This window comes from Myotis brandtii, unplaced genomic scaffold (genome assembly GCF_000412655.1).
Source record: "Myotis brandtii unplaced genomic scaffold, ASM41265v1 scaffold813, whole genome shotgun sequence".
NCBI classification, from domain to species: domain Eukaryota; kingdom Metazoa; phylum Chordata; class Mammalia; order Chiroptera; family Vespertilionidae; genus Myotis; species Myotis brandtii.
In genome coordinates this window covers 2,750,235-2,766,557 of record NW_005371287.1, presented here as the reverse complement: position 1 = coordinate 2,766,557, position 16,323 = coordinate 2,750,235, and the positions used below count along the sequence as shown (strand labels likewise).

General features: G+C 39.2%; 1 protein-coding gene across 1 annotated transcript in view; it reads right to left on the bottom strand.

The window, feature by feature from the left end:
- The window catches only part of VSNL1 (visinin-like 1), a 73,193-nt gene extending 56,876 nt beyond the window's left edge, over window positions 1–16,317 (bottom strand). Inside the window, exon 1 of the mRNA XM_005884078.2 lies at window positions 16,071–16,317. The gene's annotated coding sequence lies outside the window, so the exon portion shown is untranslated. The remainder of the gene's footprint in view (window positions 1–16,070) is intronic.
- Between the last annotated feature and the right edge of the window lie 6 nt (window positions 16,318–16,323).

Genomic DNA, 16,323 nt, shown 5'->3' with positions numbered 1-16,323 from the left:
AAATTGGGGTGTATGGTCACCCTACCTCTCCAACTTCATCTCCTATCAATAACACTTATTTGCTATGCCACAGCCACACTCACTTTGTGGCTTTGTCTCTAACACATCAAGTTTACTCTCATATTAGGTCCTTTGCGTTAGTTTTCCTTTCTCCTTAGAATTCTCTTTTCCTAAGGCCTTTCATGGCTGACTTCTCAACATTCAAGTCACTGCTCAAATGTCACTTTTTTTTTATCTTTCTGTTTAAATTTTTAAAACTCGTCTCTCCTTCAATACACTCCTACTGACTATCAATTACTTTGCCTTATATTCTTTGTAGCCTTAGGATTATCTGAACTTAGCTAATGTAGTTATTAGTTTATATCAGTGATTCCCAAAGTGGGCGCTACCGCCCCCTGGTAGGCGCTGCAGTGATCCAGGGGGCGGTGATGGCCACAGGTGCATTTGGGGGCAATGAGTAACTGCTATTAAAATTTTTAAAAAAATTAATTTCCAGGGGCTGAGTAATATTTTTTCTGGAAAGGGGGCGGTAGGCCAAATAAGTTTGGGAACCACTGGTTTATATGATCATTTACTGACTTCTTTCACTAGAATGTCAGCTCCAAAAGAGCAGGAACTTGGCCTGTTTACCACTCTTTATATCTAGACTTGCCCCTGGTACTGAAGAAGTAATTAATATTTTTTAAAAGAAATACCTTAACTTTCTATAATTTTTAAATACAAGCTCCTCTTCTTGATAGTGATAGCTGTTGGAGTTATTATACGACTGTGCTCAATGCAAAGAGATTGTCTCTACAAAATTGTTTGAAAGAAAGGTCAAGTTTAAGTTCCCCTATCGACCTGCTCAGGTGCTCAATAGGGATATGCAAAAGTCAGTCAAGTTCTTAATTATTACCAACTTCAGGGAAGAACTGAAATAAGCATTCTTAAATAAGATTAGAGGGTATGTCAATATAAATTAACCATGGTAGTATTATTGACCCTATTATTAAAACCATTACTACCACCTCTAAAGTCCAGGCATCAATTGATATCTATGTGGCAATATTTATAACATGTACACCATGATAATCTGTCATACAGGTATCATTATGTAAACTTCACAGATAAAATAACTCATGTAACTCAGAATATTTTGTCACAGAGCCTTATTACAAAATCCACACTTCTTTCCGTCTTATTCAATCAAGATTCTTTAATCCTTTAAAACATTATGTCGGACAATGCATTTGAAAGTATTTTCTTGCCATTATTGTATGCTTTGGTCCTTGCTCCCCGCACCCCTTTTCCCATTGCCTAGCTAGTTCCTACTCTTGGCACACCCCAAATAATCTCTCCTCCAATCCTCACCCTGTGGAGGTCTGGGTTTATGTGTCTAGAAGGGCGTCCTCGGCACTCTATGCTTCTTTCGTGATTGTTCTTAACAGACTACCGATACCTGTCTCTACTGCTGGAATGTGAGTTCTGAGAGGGCATGAACAATGTCTTCTATCTTCAGAGTACATAGTAAGTACTAAATAAATACTTGAATAAATAAATAAAATACTTTTAACTTAATGGAATTGTGAAGGCACTCGGACATGTTTAAAGACCCACAGGTCTGTATCACATGGAAGTGATGAAGGGTTTGGGAAGAGCACCTGACACTCAGGTGCTTGCAGATTTCTCTATCTGGGAACTGTTCCAGTGAGCTATGCATCAGGGTATGGTTATCATGGAGATTTCTCTTGGAGATATGCTAAAATTAAATGGATATCTATGTGGTAAATGGCTTTGTTGTCCTCGCTATTGAGGCCTTGCAAGTGATGGATAAAATGGGAGATGCTGCCCTGACCGGTTTGGCTCAGTGGATAGAGCTTCGGCCTGCGGACTGAAGGGTCCCGGGTTTGATTCCAGTCAAGGGCATGTACCTTGGTTGTGGGCGCAGCCTCACTGGGGGGTTGTGCAGGAGGCAGCTGATCGATGTTTCTCTCTCATCGATGTTTCAAACTCTCTATCCCTCTCCCTTCCTCTCTGTAAAAAATCAATAAAATATATATTTAAAAAAATGGGAGATGCTAACACTTGTGGGCAAGGCTCATTCTCCTCAAAGAGAAATACAGCAACCACCCGCTCCTTCTCAAGGCCCAGAGGCTGTAAACAGGTTTTAGCAGCAATCCCAAGAGGTTGAGTTGGAAATTTAGACCTCAGTGGATTTCCCTGGAATCTATTATTTCAAACAGCTCAAAATAGGTCTCCCCATTAAAATTTTCTTGTAGCATTGATTAATTTTCTTCCATGGTACTTAATCCTTTTTATAATCTTATGCTATAGTATGATTATTTGTTTGATATCTGTTCTTCTAACTAGACTCTGATCTCTATAAGGGCAGGGATTATGGCTGATTTAGATCACCCTATATATCTAGTACTAGACAAATGATAGATGTTTAATAGGTATTTGTTAAAAGAATGATTTGATAAGACAGAGAGGCAATACCTCATGTGAAAGTAACATAATAAATAGTAAAAAGAAGGTAAAGTAAGTAGAAAGAGCACAGATCTGTTTTGGATATTGGAGCTATTACTCATAAACGTCATTACTTTAGGCAAATTACTCAACCCCTGTATCAATTTCATCACCAAAAGTAGAAATACTATTATTTGGAAGTTTGGAACACCTGAACATCATAAGGTGTAAAAATCTGTCAAAAGTGGAAATTACTCACATGAGGAAACCCTATAGCCCCTGAAATCTCTTCCTCATGTGGCCAGAAATTCTCACTTCCCTATTCCAAATCTTAGACAAACATTTGGGACCTTTTGGTGTTCTTTGTTCTATTCAATGCATATTTATTGAGCATCTATGATATGCTGTCCACTGGGGTTGGCTCTGGGAATACACTGGTCAATTAGATAGATGTTCAGTCTAAGAGCTTTGTTTATCTTATATAATAAAAGGATAATATGCAAATCAACCGAACAGTGGAACAACCAGTTGCTATGATGCGCACTGACCACCAGGGGGCAGATGCTCAATGCAGGAGCTGCCCCCTGGTGGTCAGTGTGCTCCCACAGGGGGAGCACTGCTCAGCCAGAAGCCGGGGTCATGGCTGGCGAGCGCAGCGAAAGCCTCTCCCGCCTCTGCAGTAGGCTGACATCCCCTGAGGGGTCCAGACTGCGAGAGGGTGCAGGCCAGGCTGAGGGACCTCCCTCCAGTGTACAAATGTTGTGCACCAAGCCTCTAGTATTTGAATAACTCCTGAAAGGACCTAGGGGCCTTAGTCACATATCACTGCAAACAATAACAATGATAACTATCTGTTATTGTATACGCTCTCTATCCCCAGCCCATCCTAGGTATTCCTGATTCATAATCTTATTTAATCTTTATAAGGACTATGAAAGGTAGACCTAACAGTTTTCATTTTTAGGCAAAGAAACTGCAGCCTTGCAGCTAGAGAGTGGCAGTGTTGGGATTGGAATGCAGGTCTGTGTGACCCTACAGCCATGATTTTCCTTATAGCAGCACATCTGCCAGCCAGTCACTTTTAATAGTATCATTTATTTAGCAAGTGATGACTTGACATTATTATAGAATTTTCTACTTTTTATTAGATTGTGCAATTTAGTAAACATGGTTTTTATAATTACTGATGTAAAAATATTCTTTCATAAATGCTGGGTTTTCTCTGGCACATGAACACTGCTTGCCTGTGGTACAGAAATATTTTAAAACCAACTTAAAATGAATGCAAAATTCAGAATCCAGGGGTTTCCTTTTCTTTATACCAGCAATGTCAAATTCATGGACATCGAACCACATAGGATCCTGGATATATTTTTATTGGCTGGTGTGCTTGATGACAGGTTTTGAAAGACAAAGATACTAGGCAGGCATTCTGCTTGGTCAAAATACCATCATTTTAACAGTAATTTAACACCTGGCCCACTTCATTTAGACCAATGAGAGATCCAAAGATTAATCATACCCTGTGTTTGCTTTCTAGGAATTCACAGACCGATGAGGAATATGCTACTAGCAATGATATGAAGAGGATGATGGTGATAGTGGTAGTAGTAGTAATAATAATGATAGTAAAAGCAAAGCATGCCATTAAAACTGTATGAACCAGTGTTCTGGGAGCTCAGCCTAGATTTGGCTCTCTTTCCTATTTCCTGTTCCAAAACAAAGTGACAGAAGTGATGGGATATCAGGCAGTTGCAGATAGGTTTTGGTCAGAAGAGACTTTTCAGAGCTTCCAGAGGGAATGCAGTCTTTGGCTCATAAAGTCGGCCCTAAAATTACTAAATAGTTTAGACAAATTTCCCACCCAATACTAAATGTTATGACTCCTCTGGCCTATGATTTTCTAGAATCTCACCCTCTGTCACTAAGCAGCCAGCCCAGGTTCAAGGGGATTATTCATTCTATGAAAGATGTCCAGAAATCTATGTCAAGGATATTGTTCAGGCTACCCTTAAAACGGTAGTGAGTAACGTGTACAAAGATATTTCCCTCACTGGTATTTAAAAAGTTAAAATGTATAATAAAAAGAGAATAGTGAGGTAAACCTTGTCCATACATATAATGGAGTATAATGTCTTAAGATAACATTTGTGATATGTTTTAATTACAAGGGTCATGCTAAGGGGGAAAAAAGTAGTATATAAAATTTAAAGAAATGAGCCGTCTCAACTAGAAACAAACTTACAAAGGAGGAAAATATAGCCTATAAGTAACAGATTGTAGGTGACTTTATTCCTTTTTTATGTTTTGCTTTCCAAATTTTCTGCAGTGAGTATTATTATTTTACTTAGAAGAAGGTATCACCAAGCACTTAAGAAGAGCAAATTCCCAGCTTTCAATCAAGCTAATTTTTAAAAAAATATATTTTTACTGACTTCAGAAAAGAAGGGAGAGGGAGAGAGAAACATCAATGATGAGAGAGAATAAATGATGAGAGAGAAACATCAATGATGAGAGGGAATCTGCCTCTTGCACACCCCCGACTGGGGATTGAGCCTGCAATTCCTGACCAGGAATCAAACTGTGACCTCCTGGTTTATAGGTCAGCACTCAACCACTGAGCCACACCAGCCGGGCACAATCAAGCTCTTTTAAGAGCTGTTGTGTGAGTAGGGACTTGAAGGACTATTGTACAATGAATTGCATGGAATGCCAACAGCAGCCCTCTTTAGTTCTAGTTCTTAGAGTTATGTCAAATGAGTTTGCAAAAGTAGACACAAAATCTTCTGAAAAAAATACAAAGTAATCTGTCTTCTTCACTTAATGAAAAAAGAAATATTCTGCCCTTATATCTACTCCCAGACAACTACAAAACTGGAATATTATCACTGTTATAATGAGACAATCACCATGCAAACAATCAGTGTCCAGGCTGGCTCTAAATTTAGAGAAATGATGTGATTCTTGGTTATCTACCATAGGAGCCAATAGCTACAATTCAGAGAAACTAGCTGGAGTACTGGATAAATGTTTAGCCTTCCTTCTATTATAACATCTCCAGTGAGTTTTCATTCACAGATGTATAACCTTATAGACCTATTATAATCGAAATACTTCTTACCAGCAACCTCTGGTTGGCATTTTATTAAGTGGTTCCCATGTAATATAGAAGAAGCTGGTCTCTTTACATCCTATATAATAAAGAGATAATATGCTAATTAGACCGAACAGCCAAACAACCTTCCGGATGACCTTCCGGATGAAGCTGGGGCTGGGAGGGCCAGCAGAGGCTGTGAGGGGCTGTGCGGGCTGGCCAGGGCTGTGAGGGCTGACTGAGACTGCAAGGGCTGGCCAGGGCTGCAAAGGCCGGGCAAGGCAGCCTGGGCTGTGAGGGCCGAGCCCCTTGCACAAATTTCGTGCATTGGGCCTCTAGTTTTTTAAATAAGCAGGCACAAGCAGTACAAGAACATTATGCCACTGTCATTGTGCTAAGAATCTTCATAAATACAATGTTCTGAATTCAAACATTCATGTTCTAGAAAGAGTACCCATTTACCTTCACAAATGGTTTTAGATGTACCCAATTTAGGAGCTAGCACGTCAGCTATATTCAGCTGTAAACTTCTTGATTATGAATTCATTTAATTTCTCAACTTAAAAGCTCTGAGAATAACAAATACAACTTCATTATTAAAAACTGAGTGGCAATTCAATGCGAGGGTTTTGCTGGGCCTTTCATAAATATTATCTCTAGGATTTGCAACAATTTTGTGAGACAGGTTAAATTCACACTTAAATGAAGAAACTGAGGCTCAGAAAGATTAAATTATTTGCCTAAGGCCACACAGCCATTAAGTGGTGGAGTCAGAATTCAAATTTGGTTCTGATTTATAGTCCAGTTTTATTTAAATTTTCCCATTTTGTTGATGTCTAGTCTTTAGATTATTTAGATTGTTTTATTCAGAACTTCTATTTTATACCCTGAGAAACTGAGACATGAGGAATTAAATGACCTGCCGAGTTAATATGAACAAAAAACAAACTCAAATCTGAATCAGATTAATTGCCTCTATTTGTTGATTTTTTAAATTATGACCCCCGCAACCTCTGATAACATATCATACTTTAATTTTTGTATTATTTTGAATTGACATGAAGTTAAAAATATTTTACAATAATGTCATTTTTCTGAATTTTAGATCATCTTAAAGCCACAAATACACCTCCTTTTCATGTGGGGAAACTATACAAAGGTATAAACATGCAATGGGAAGGATTCAGAGCCATTAGTCATTAGCCACTTTGGCACAATTGTGGTCAAATTCCCATCCAGAAACAAAATGGGAGAGATCTCAAGGAATCAGTAGCCAAAGTACTCCAAGAAGTTTCCTCAAGCTTCTTGGCCTGTTAGTCCCTTTTTTCCATTTAAATTTTTTAAGGAAGGGACATTAACATTCATTGAAGACCTTATACATGCCAGAGACTGTGCTAAGCACTTTCATAGACATTATGTTATTAGTCCTTGCAATTAATCTCAGGGATATAATTTCCATTTTACAAAAGTTAAATAACTTTCTCAGAGTGACTACACTCATCTCTAAAGCCATGTCTCTTTCATCCATACCATACTTCTCTCTAGAGAGAAACAGGTATTGTATAAATTTCTTGTATAAAACAGGCTGCTCTCTATTAGCGAACTGGGATATGTATGACCTTATTTGGAACCTGACTTAAATAAACTATAACAATTCGTATGATATTTGAACACTGACCAAATAGTTGATGAAATTAATTTTTTTTTTTGTTTTTTGGTGTGTAACAGTATTGTGGACATGTTTTAAAGAGTCTTTGTAGATATATACTTAAATATTTGTAGATGAAATAATATAATGTCTTAATTTTTTCAAACTAACCTACTGGAGGGGGAAGAAAAGTGACCTTAATAATAGTTATAGCTGGGGGATGGGTACGTGGGAGATCATTACTGGTACATTATTCCCTTCGAATGTGTACGCTTTCCATAGTAAAAAAAAGTCTTGGGTTTATTTTTTTGTTTACTTTTTTTAATATATCTTTATTGATTTTAGAGAGGAAAGGAGAAGGTGAAAGGGCTAGAAACATCAATGATGAGCGAATCATTGATTGGCTGCCTCCTGCACACCCCACACTGGGGATTGAGCCCACAACACAGGCATGTGCCCTGACCGGGAATCAAAACATGACCTCCTGATTCATAGGTTGACACTGAACCACTGGGCCATGCCAGCTGGGCAAGTCTTGGGTTTAAATAACACCTTTTCAGTTAGTAAAAGTGTGACCGTGAATAAGTTACTTTCTGAGACACAGCTACTTAGTCACAAAATGAAGCATCCTTACCTTGCAGAGCTGTAATGTGGACTCAATGAGGTACTGTGTGTAAATATACACCATAGTGCCCTATACATTCTAAGTTCTTTACTACATTGCTAGTTAATATTATTACAAAAATAAATGATCTCTGTTTTCATTTCCTTGCTCTCATGACTTAGCCAGAGATAACTTACAATATTCAGATGAACCTGATATTGGCCAACAACCAAAGGTGAATGATATAAAACTCCTGTGTAGCTGGTCATCTACAGAGCACCTCTGTGGAAGAATGGCATCCTTTTCCCGTTTCCCCTTTGCCAAGACCTCTTGTTTTATGAACAAAACATATGCCATTTTGTACAGCTCTTGTTATAACCAGTTTATTGATGGGTTGGCTATATAGCTTTATTCTTTACTGCTTCAAATATTCTCTACTGTGTTTCCCTGTCCCATCCCAGGATGATAAATTAGGTCAGTTTCAGGTACAGAAAAGTGTTTTTTTTCTATGTATTAAAAAAGTTCAGTCTAATTTAAACATATATTTCCACTTAGATCCAATTCAATCTCTCTCTTCTCAGTTCAGTTTTGAACTAAGTGATGAAGTAGCAGATATAACCTTGATGCAATAATTTGCACAAGATCAGTACTTTGAGTCTTAAATTTTTTTATAAAAGATAAACTAAAATTCTAAAGTTGTGATAATAATAAATTTGTTACCACCCAGGATGCATGCCTCAGTGGTTGATCGTCGACCTGTGAACCAGGAGGTATAGGTTCAATTCCTGGTTAGGGCACATGCCTGAGTCGCAGGCTCGATCCCTGGTGTGGGATGTGCAGGAGGCAGCCGATCAATGATTCTCTCTCATCATTGATGTTTCTATCTTTCTCTCCCTCTCCCTTTCTCTCTGAAATCAATAAAGATATATATTTTAAAAAAATTGTTACCATTACATGGCACTATATAATCTACAGAATATATTCAACGTCATCTCAATTTCATAACTGCTAACTAGAGAAGGTAGGTAATTTCATATTTGTTTTCATACAAGGAAACTAAACTCAGAAAAGTAACTTTTCTAGGACTTCACACCTATGATGACTACAGCACAGGTGTGATGTCTAAAACACATCTAATGACTCCCAGTTTTCTGTACTTTCCACTATATAGTTCAGGTATTTCTTCTATAGATTCTCTCCTGTATGCATCTATACCACCTTTTTACTTCACTTGACTTACTGGAATTCATTTATCTGTCTTTCTCATTAGGCATAAATTCCTTGAAGGCTCCAGTGGTATCTTAATGTTGATTCTACAGTGACTACACAGTCCTCGGCACATTTATTCAATAGTTATTTATTTTGTAGGTTAAGCACTATTAACTGTTCAATGCTTTTAATAGCTTAATTTCTTATTCAGAGGTTCCACCACGAATGGGATTACTACTGTTCAGAGACTAAAGTGGTTTATGAACCATTGATTTCTCATGAAAGGGATGATAATAACTATCATTTATTGTGCATTTTTAGTAACGAGGCATTATGTTACATTTTATATATATATATAGTCTTCTTTTTACTTTTCAAGAATTCTCTGAAGTACTATTTTAAATGGAAACTGAGGCTGAGAGGTTAAACAATTATTCAAGGTCATAGAACTAATAAACAGTGGAACTGGCAATTTTTATCTAAGTACTAGTGGCCTGGTGCATGGATTCGTGCACATTGAAAGGAAATTAACCTCTCTGATTCCAGAGTGCGTCACCACAACTTGGCAGTAAACCAGATACGGGGCAGACAGTACCCCAGCAACAACATAAGCCAAGGCCAAAGGTGGAATCACGCAGCCCCCACGAGGAATCGGGCTCCCTCCTCTCTGGTTCCGGGATCTATCACCCAAGAACTGCCACTGCCAAGCCACCGCAGCTCGGCAACTCCTGCGTTGAGCATCTACTCCCTGGTGGTCAGTGCATGTCATATGTACTGGACGTTGGACGGTTGGACGGTCACTTAGCTTTTTATATATATAGATATCTATCTTGAAAATTCTTGTTCACATTTCCTCTAATTTCTTTTGAGCCAGTTGAAACATTGGTGAGGGCTGAGGAATTTTCCCATTTACAAATGAAAAATGAGGAAAAATTAAATGGTTTTCATCTCATTCTGAGGAAAAATACCTTTATAAGTAGTTAAACTTACAAAATTTAAACTGATTTTTTTAAAAATATTTCATGAGCAAGAAAGTACCTTATGTATACATTTAAAAAACACTTGAACTTCTGCAATAAACAAAACTGATAGTCTTCCATTAACTCATAGCATCAAATGCCAAACAATTCCATCAAGCAGAAGTTGCAAATTGAGTCAGACTTGTGCAGTCTTTTGGTACATTAAAAATAAAATATTATATTAATAAGCATGTCAACTTTATTGATAATGCTTAATGGGCCTCCAATGGGGCATTTCACTAATAATTCAAGATTGCATTTCAGAAATAAACTCACTAATCAAAAATTAATAAAACCAATGCAAAATATAAAACACCACAGATTCCTCTACCACCAAAGTCTACTATTTTAAGAAACCTTCAATTGCCCTAAACATCCTGAAATATGAAAGAGCAGAAATATTAGGGCCTACTTGTGTGAATTAGAGAAAATTCATCCAGGCTCCAAAGCACATTTAACATGTTAATGATTTGCAAAAAAATCTATTTACATTCAGCTCTTCAAAAGTTCATAGTCTTTCAGAGCTTAAGAGATAATAAACAAGATCCAAATAAAGGATTAAAAAAGTACATTTAAAGTGACAGATTTCCATTTTCAGAAAGTTGCTATATGAGTAAGAATGAAAAAAAATAGGATTCACTTAACAGATCTATAATAACTGTAGGCAAATTTAACTAATTTGTGCACACTTTCCCTTTAATGAGTAACACTTCATAAAAATGAAATCTTTGTTAATTAAGAGAGACCTACTTTCTATAAAAAGTTCACCAATTATTCTTAGCTATATTGAGCTTGAAGGCCACTTGGTGAATGAGAGTATTCCAAGTCTTAATTGTAATTTAGAACAAAAGGAAATAGATTGTTCACCTAAAAATTATCCAACAAATGGTTAGAAATACAGTGCATTGTCTTCTAAAAAAAATAAACAATTGGTGGTTATACAGTAGGTCATCTTTGTTAGAAATACAGTGAAGTAAGGCAGTTGAGATATTCAGAGAAGGCATAAGAATTATAAATTATCTGACTTGCATGCTTTAAGTTAACTGATCAGAGTATAGAACATCTCTTTAATGTATTCACAGGCACCTTATTATTAAAGTGTCAAACCTCTTTGAGGATTCTTCAGTAATTTGCTATTCCATTTCTGTTTCATTCATTAAGTAGTTTCTAAAGCACCCCCAAGATCCCCATTTGTGAAGTTCTCAATGATTCAAGCTGTGAGCAACTCAAACTATTTTGATTCACTTAAGAGAGCACAAGTTATCTTTAGAAACCAACTGTAAATGAGAAATGAAGTGTTACGGCCCCTTCACAATGTGAACATGTTAAAATAATTCCACAGCTCAAGAGACCCATCATCTAAATGAGTGGTACACATAGCTACCATAGGCTAGGTTTACATCACTTTAAATTATTAATAACAATTCTTGAATATAGGTAAAAATGATTATGATTTTACTTAGTAAGAGATGAAAGGGAGGATACTCATATGAGTAGATTAAAAAGCACTCTTAAAGGTGCTTTATATCTACTGGAAGTAAATTATAAAATCTTCTTTAGTCTTGCTTTTCTTTTCTGTTAAGTAACATAAAGATATTTATAGCAATGTTAATTGTTCACAGGCGTTTAGTAGAAGATTTAATTTCTTGATATAATTAACAAGGTACATTCAACTGATTCTTGTTATAACAAATATTTCATTGACAAATATTATAGAGTATCTACTATAAAAACCATCATAGAGATATGAAAAAGGTCATTAAAATATCTGCTCTTGTGGACAGTGCTTTCATATTGTAGCTATGTCTTTAAGATAAAAATGTTCCTTAATATACTGTATTTTTATGTATTGGAAGGATGGATTAGGTAATTTATATGGTTCCCTTCCAGTTCATATACTATATTAATTATATGAATTAACCACTGGAATAGTAGAAATATCAATCATTTATTAATTTATCTCTGTATCATTTGATATTTTATGAAATTTAATGTTTATGTCTACTAAATATAACTGAAATGGCCCTAACTGGTTTGACTCAGTGGATAGAGCATCGGCCGGCGGACTGAAGGGTCCCAGGTTCGATTCTGGTCAAAGGCATGTACCTTGGTTGCAGGCCAATCCCCAGTAGGGGGTGTGCAGGAGGCAGCTGATCGATGTCTCTAACTCTCTATCCTTCTCCCTTCCTCTCTGTAAAAAATCAATAAAGTATATTAATAAATAAATAAATAAATAAATAAATAAATAAATATAACTGAAATGGACATTGTCAATTTCAATGTTAGATTAACTGAATGTGATTCCTTCTAAAAGAACTTTCTTATCTTCCTAAATAATGATGAATCTTAGGAGCATAGAAATCACTCAACGTAAAGAAAAAGACCTTTAGAATGATATTAAAATATATTGCTCTTGTGAATTAGGAAACTGGGCATTTGATATGGATGTGAAACTCCCCACGGAGCTCCTTACCAATGTTTGGAATCCATAACTATGTGCAACCCAAACAGAAAACCTATAGCTTGCCCAGGGCGGCATTTCTAATCAAGTTACCCTGTAACAGAATGGGATTCATAGCCTCGCGAGACCAAGCAGGGCACTTCGCAACTCCAAGACTCTGCTATCTGCAGAGGCTACCTGGTGTTGAGAAAAATCCTGGCCTGCCTATTTTCAGAATGGGATAGCAAGACCAGGTGTCATCTGACCCAACAGCCTTTGTAGGAACAGACTATCCAAGAGAGAGCTCCTTCCGATTCAGTAAAGGGTTGCCAAGATGGGAGGGTGGATTCGCTTGGTAATAGGTGAATGTGTTGAGAAAGGCATCGCCTTACTTCCTCCACAACTTCCAAGGGGATTGGCTACTCTCTCCAATGAGAGACTCAGACTCTGTCTTCTACCAGCCTCCCCGAAGGCCTCAGCTTTTCTAGGTCAGAATTCCTGGCATTTCCCTCAAGGGGACATTTTGGTTAGTTTTGGTTATCTTTCTGAGTGCCTGAGTGATTGCATTTGGGGAGAAGGAACAGGAAGACCTGGATTATTTTAAAACCGACTAGAACTTTATTACATAGACACTCAGGAAAAATTTTTTTGGAAGAAAAGGAGAAACAGAAAGCAAGTGAGAGAGAAGGAGAAGAAAAGGAGGAAAGAGAAGAAGGCTCACATCTGCAGGTATTATTGCTGGTGCCGCAGTCCTTGTCCAGCAAGACAGAGAAGAAAGCTGTGCAGGAAGAGCTGCACAAGCCCTTGAAAGGTTTTAGAAGCTGCACTGCTGGCCTCTATGGGCCTGGTCAGCTCGAAGCAGTCAGGCATTCTTCTCTCAGTCCTGCTGTTGCCCCACCCTCCATCTTTTCTGAAGGTGGCTGCATCTGGAGCATTGCCAAGGAAGCCAGAGACAGGCATCTTGGATTTGGGTTCTGCCTTCTAGGAGGCAGGGGAGAGCTGGCAGGGCACGGTGTGTTTGCACTGCAGCTTCCTCACTCCTCAGAGTCTCAGTGCTTGAAGCTGCAGCAGTTTAGGAAGAGGCAAGAAGGCAGAAGAAGGAGCATGCGCCTGCAGTGTCTCTGAAGGCAGGATGCTCTGAAGAATTCTGGAAACATGGCAGGGCAGGGATGGAGATGGGGCTGGGCTGTCCTCAAACAGGAGCTGAGGATCTAACTGGTTTGCCAGTTCTCTCTAAAACCTCCAAAGATGCCAAAAAAAAAAAAAAAAATTGACTGTGGTGCAGAGGAGGCCAGGAGGCCAGACTAAACATCTAAAGAGATGCATCTAGTAGAGGTGAGGGGCAATAGAAAAGAGACCTTACAAGTAAGAAGAGGCAGAGAAGTGCTATGGTGTGAAAAGAAACCCTTGGGACCTTTTCGAAAGATGTTTGGGGAGCACATAAGTACTTATTTGACGATGTCAGCAATGTCACCGAGCATGTTAAAAGTGCAGAGAGAAGGGATCATTCCCATTCAACATTACTTTTTAATTGTTTATTCCATAGGCCAGAAGTTAATTGAATTTTCCCTAGCTCATGGCTCTGCGCCTCAATTCCTCATCTGTACAAACAAGGTATTTGGACTAGATGCTTTTGAAGGTCTGGGCCAGATGTGATCCTCTATAACTGTCAGCCTGTGAACCAGAGTATCTGAGACGAAACGTCTCTGAACTTTAATACCAAATTTTCCTTCTTCCTCCACCAGTCACTTATCAATGCAGTGCACACCTGCACCACTCCTGGAGCTGGTTCAGCCTCAGTGATGACAAGGAGTGTGGCTTAATTGTGACAGATGATCGTTCCTTCCACCCTGAAGTAAGGAAGAGAGGCACAGAGAAGGCAGTATCATTTATACTTTGGGTTCCCAAGGAGAGGTTATTCTCGAATTTTCTATTTCAAATTTCATACACTTAAATAAATTATAAATTCCTTTGAGTAGGTTCTAAATAGTTGGACTGACAAATGGTTAAAGAGCTCTGTAATGATCTGCCCCGTTTTGGAAAAAAAAATTATTTCATTTCTTCCCAGAAATTGAACCTGCTTTTTCCATGGAAATCCAGCACACTGGCCATGCTCTGCTCTTGTCTGCCTGCCTCATACCATTCTGCCCGCCGGCTTCAGTGCAGCATTTACTGGGGTTATCAAACACCCGAGCTTCATGGGGGTGCACTCCTGGGCTCAGGTTTAGTGATGTGGAAGCCTCCCCCCACTCCACACACACACACCACCACCACCACCACCACTACCACCACCACCACCACATACACCACCACACACACCACCACCACCATGACTCACACATGCAGGCACTTTTGATGGCAGTGGAGATAAAATGTGTTTTCACAAGAGTTTCCTTTTTAATTTGTCTCAATCTCAAATTTATTTAAATTTTTTTTAAAAAAATGAATATGTAGAAATACAACTCCCTTGCTCCTCTTGTCTTGAAGTTGGACGTGACACAGAGATAGTATACACTTGTTTTCTACACCCACTGCATTTCCATTTCACTGTAGTCTCCAAAATATGGGCAGGAGGGCAACTCTGAAAAATGGATTCCCAGTCTGGCATCTCCCAGGGCGCGGATCCGCGCAGTGCAGCGCTGAGCACTCGGACGGAGCATCGCCGATTCCTCCCGCCGCCCCCTCCCCCCGTTCACCAGCACCTCCGATGTCCACAGCGCGGTTGACCTTGCAAAGACTTCTCCCGTGTCTGGGAAGGAACACTCCATTTTAACAAAAAACCCAAAACGACCTTTCCTCCTTTAAAGAAACACTGCCAAACGCAACGCGTCTGGGTTCCCACTTCCCATGCCCGCATTCCCCCAAGGCGAATACCGGATGCCAAGGCAGGTAACTAGTTTGGGTCTGACTCCCCCATTCATTCTGTCTCAGACTCTGTTCCAAATAGAGGGCTGACTGTGCGGCGGAATATCTCTCCTTTTTCTGACCATTCACCATCGTGACGAAAAACCAAAAGGGAAAAAATTAGCCACTCATGTCTAAATACTGAGAGAAATGTGCTTATGTTGCGTCTCGCTGTGTGGTTCTCAACACTTACATCCCGCTGGGAAACCAATCCTGATTTCCACACCATCGCGTCCACTCAGTTTGACTTAGCAAACACCTCCCCTGCTCTTCCACGGCGAGGAAAATGGTGCACCAGCCCCACGAATGACAGGTTGCTACTGGACTGCAACCGCTCAATAGTTTTAACAGCAACCGGGAAACTTCACCATCGGTCAGTTAGTTACTTAAATCTCTGTAAGGAAATCCTACTATTTATAGACTTACACTAAGAAAGCACCTCCGTTTCACCTTTCTTAAATCTAGCCTAAGACAACCCTCTAAAACACGCCGCGTATAAACACTCCCCCCCCGCATTATTCCAAATAGCCCCCCTTGGACTAACAGTGCATCCAGATAGCCAGCATCAACCAAAGCAACTGTCCCCACGCATGCAGACGCATCTGTGTGCAAAAAAACGTGTGTGACAACAGCCAAAGCACCTCCCAGACAACTGGCTGCGCTACCCATGCAGAAATGCAACCAAGACTGCGTTTTCCACTTACAGTTATAGCGCTGCGCACGGAGACTGAACGAAAACGGCAAAACTCGGCAGGTCTTTCTATAGAGATATTTAATTCGAGCAAAAGGTTAAGCCGTCTCTGTGGCGAAGCCGCGCTCTTTTTCCCCCTCCGGAGCTCTAGGCTGCTTAAATCCCTCTCGAATCGCGCCTTCCAAGCCCGGCGGCCGCAGCTACACGCTCGGGTAAATCGCTGCTGCAGATTGGGAATCCCATAGAAAACCTGGGGTCGCTGGAGC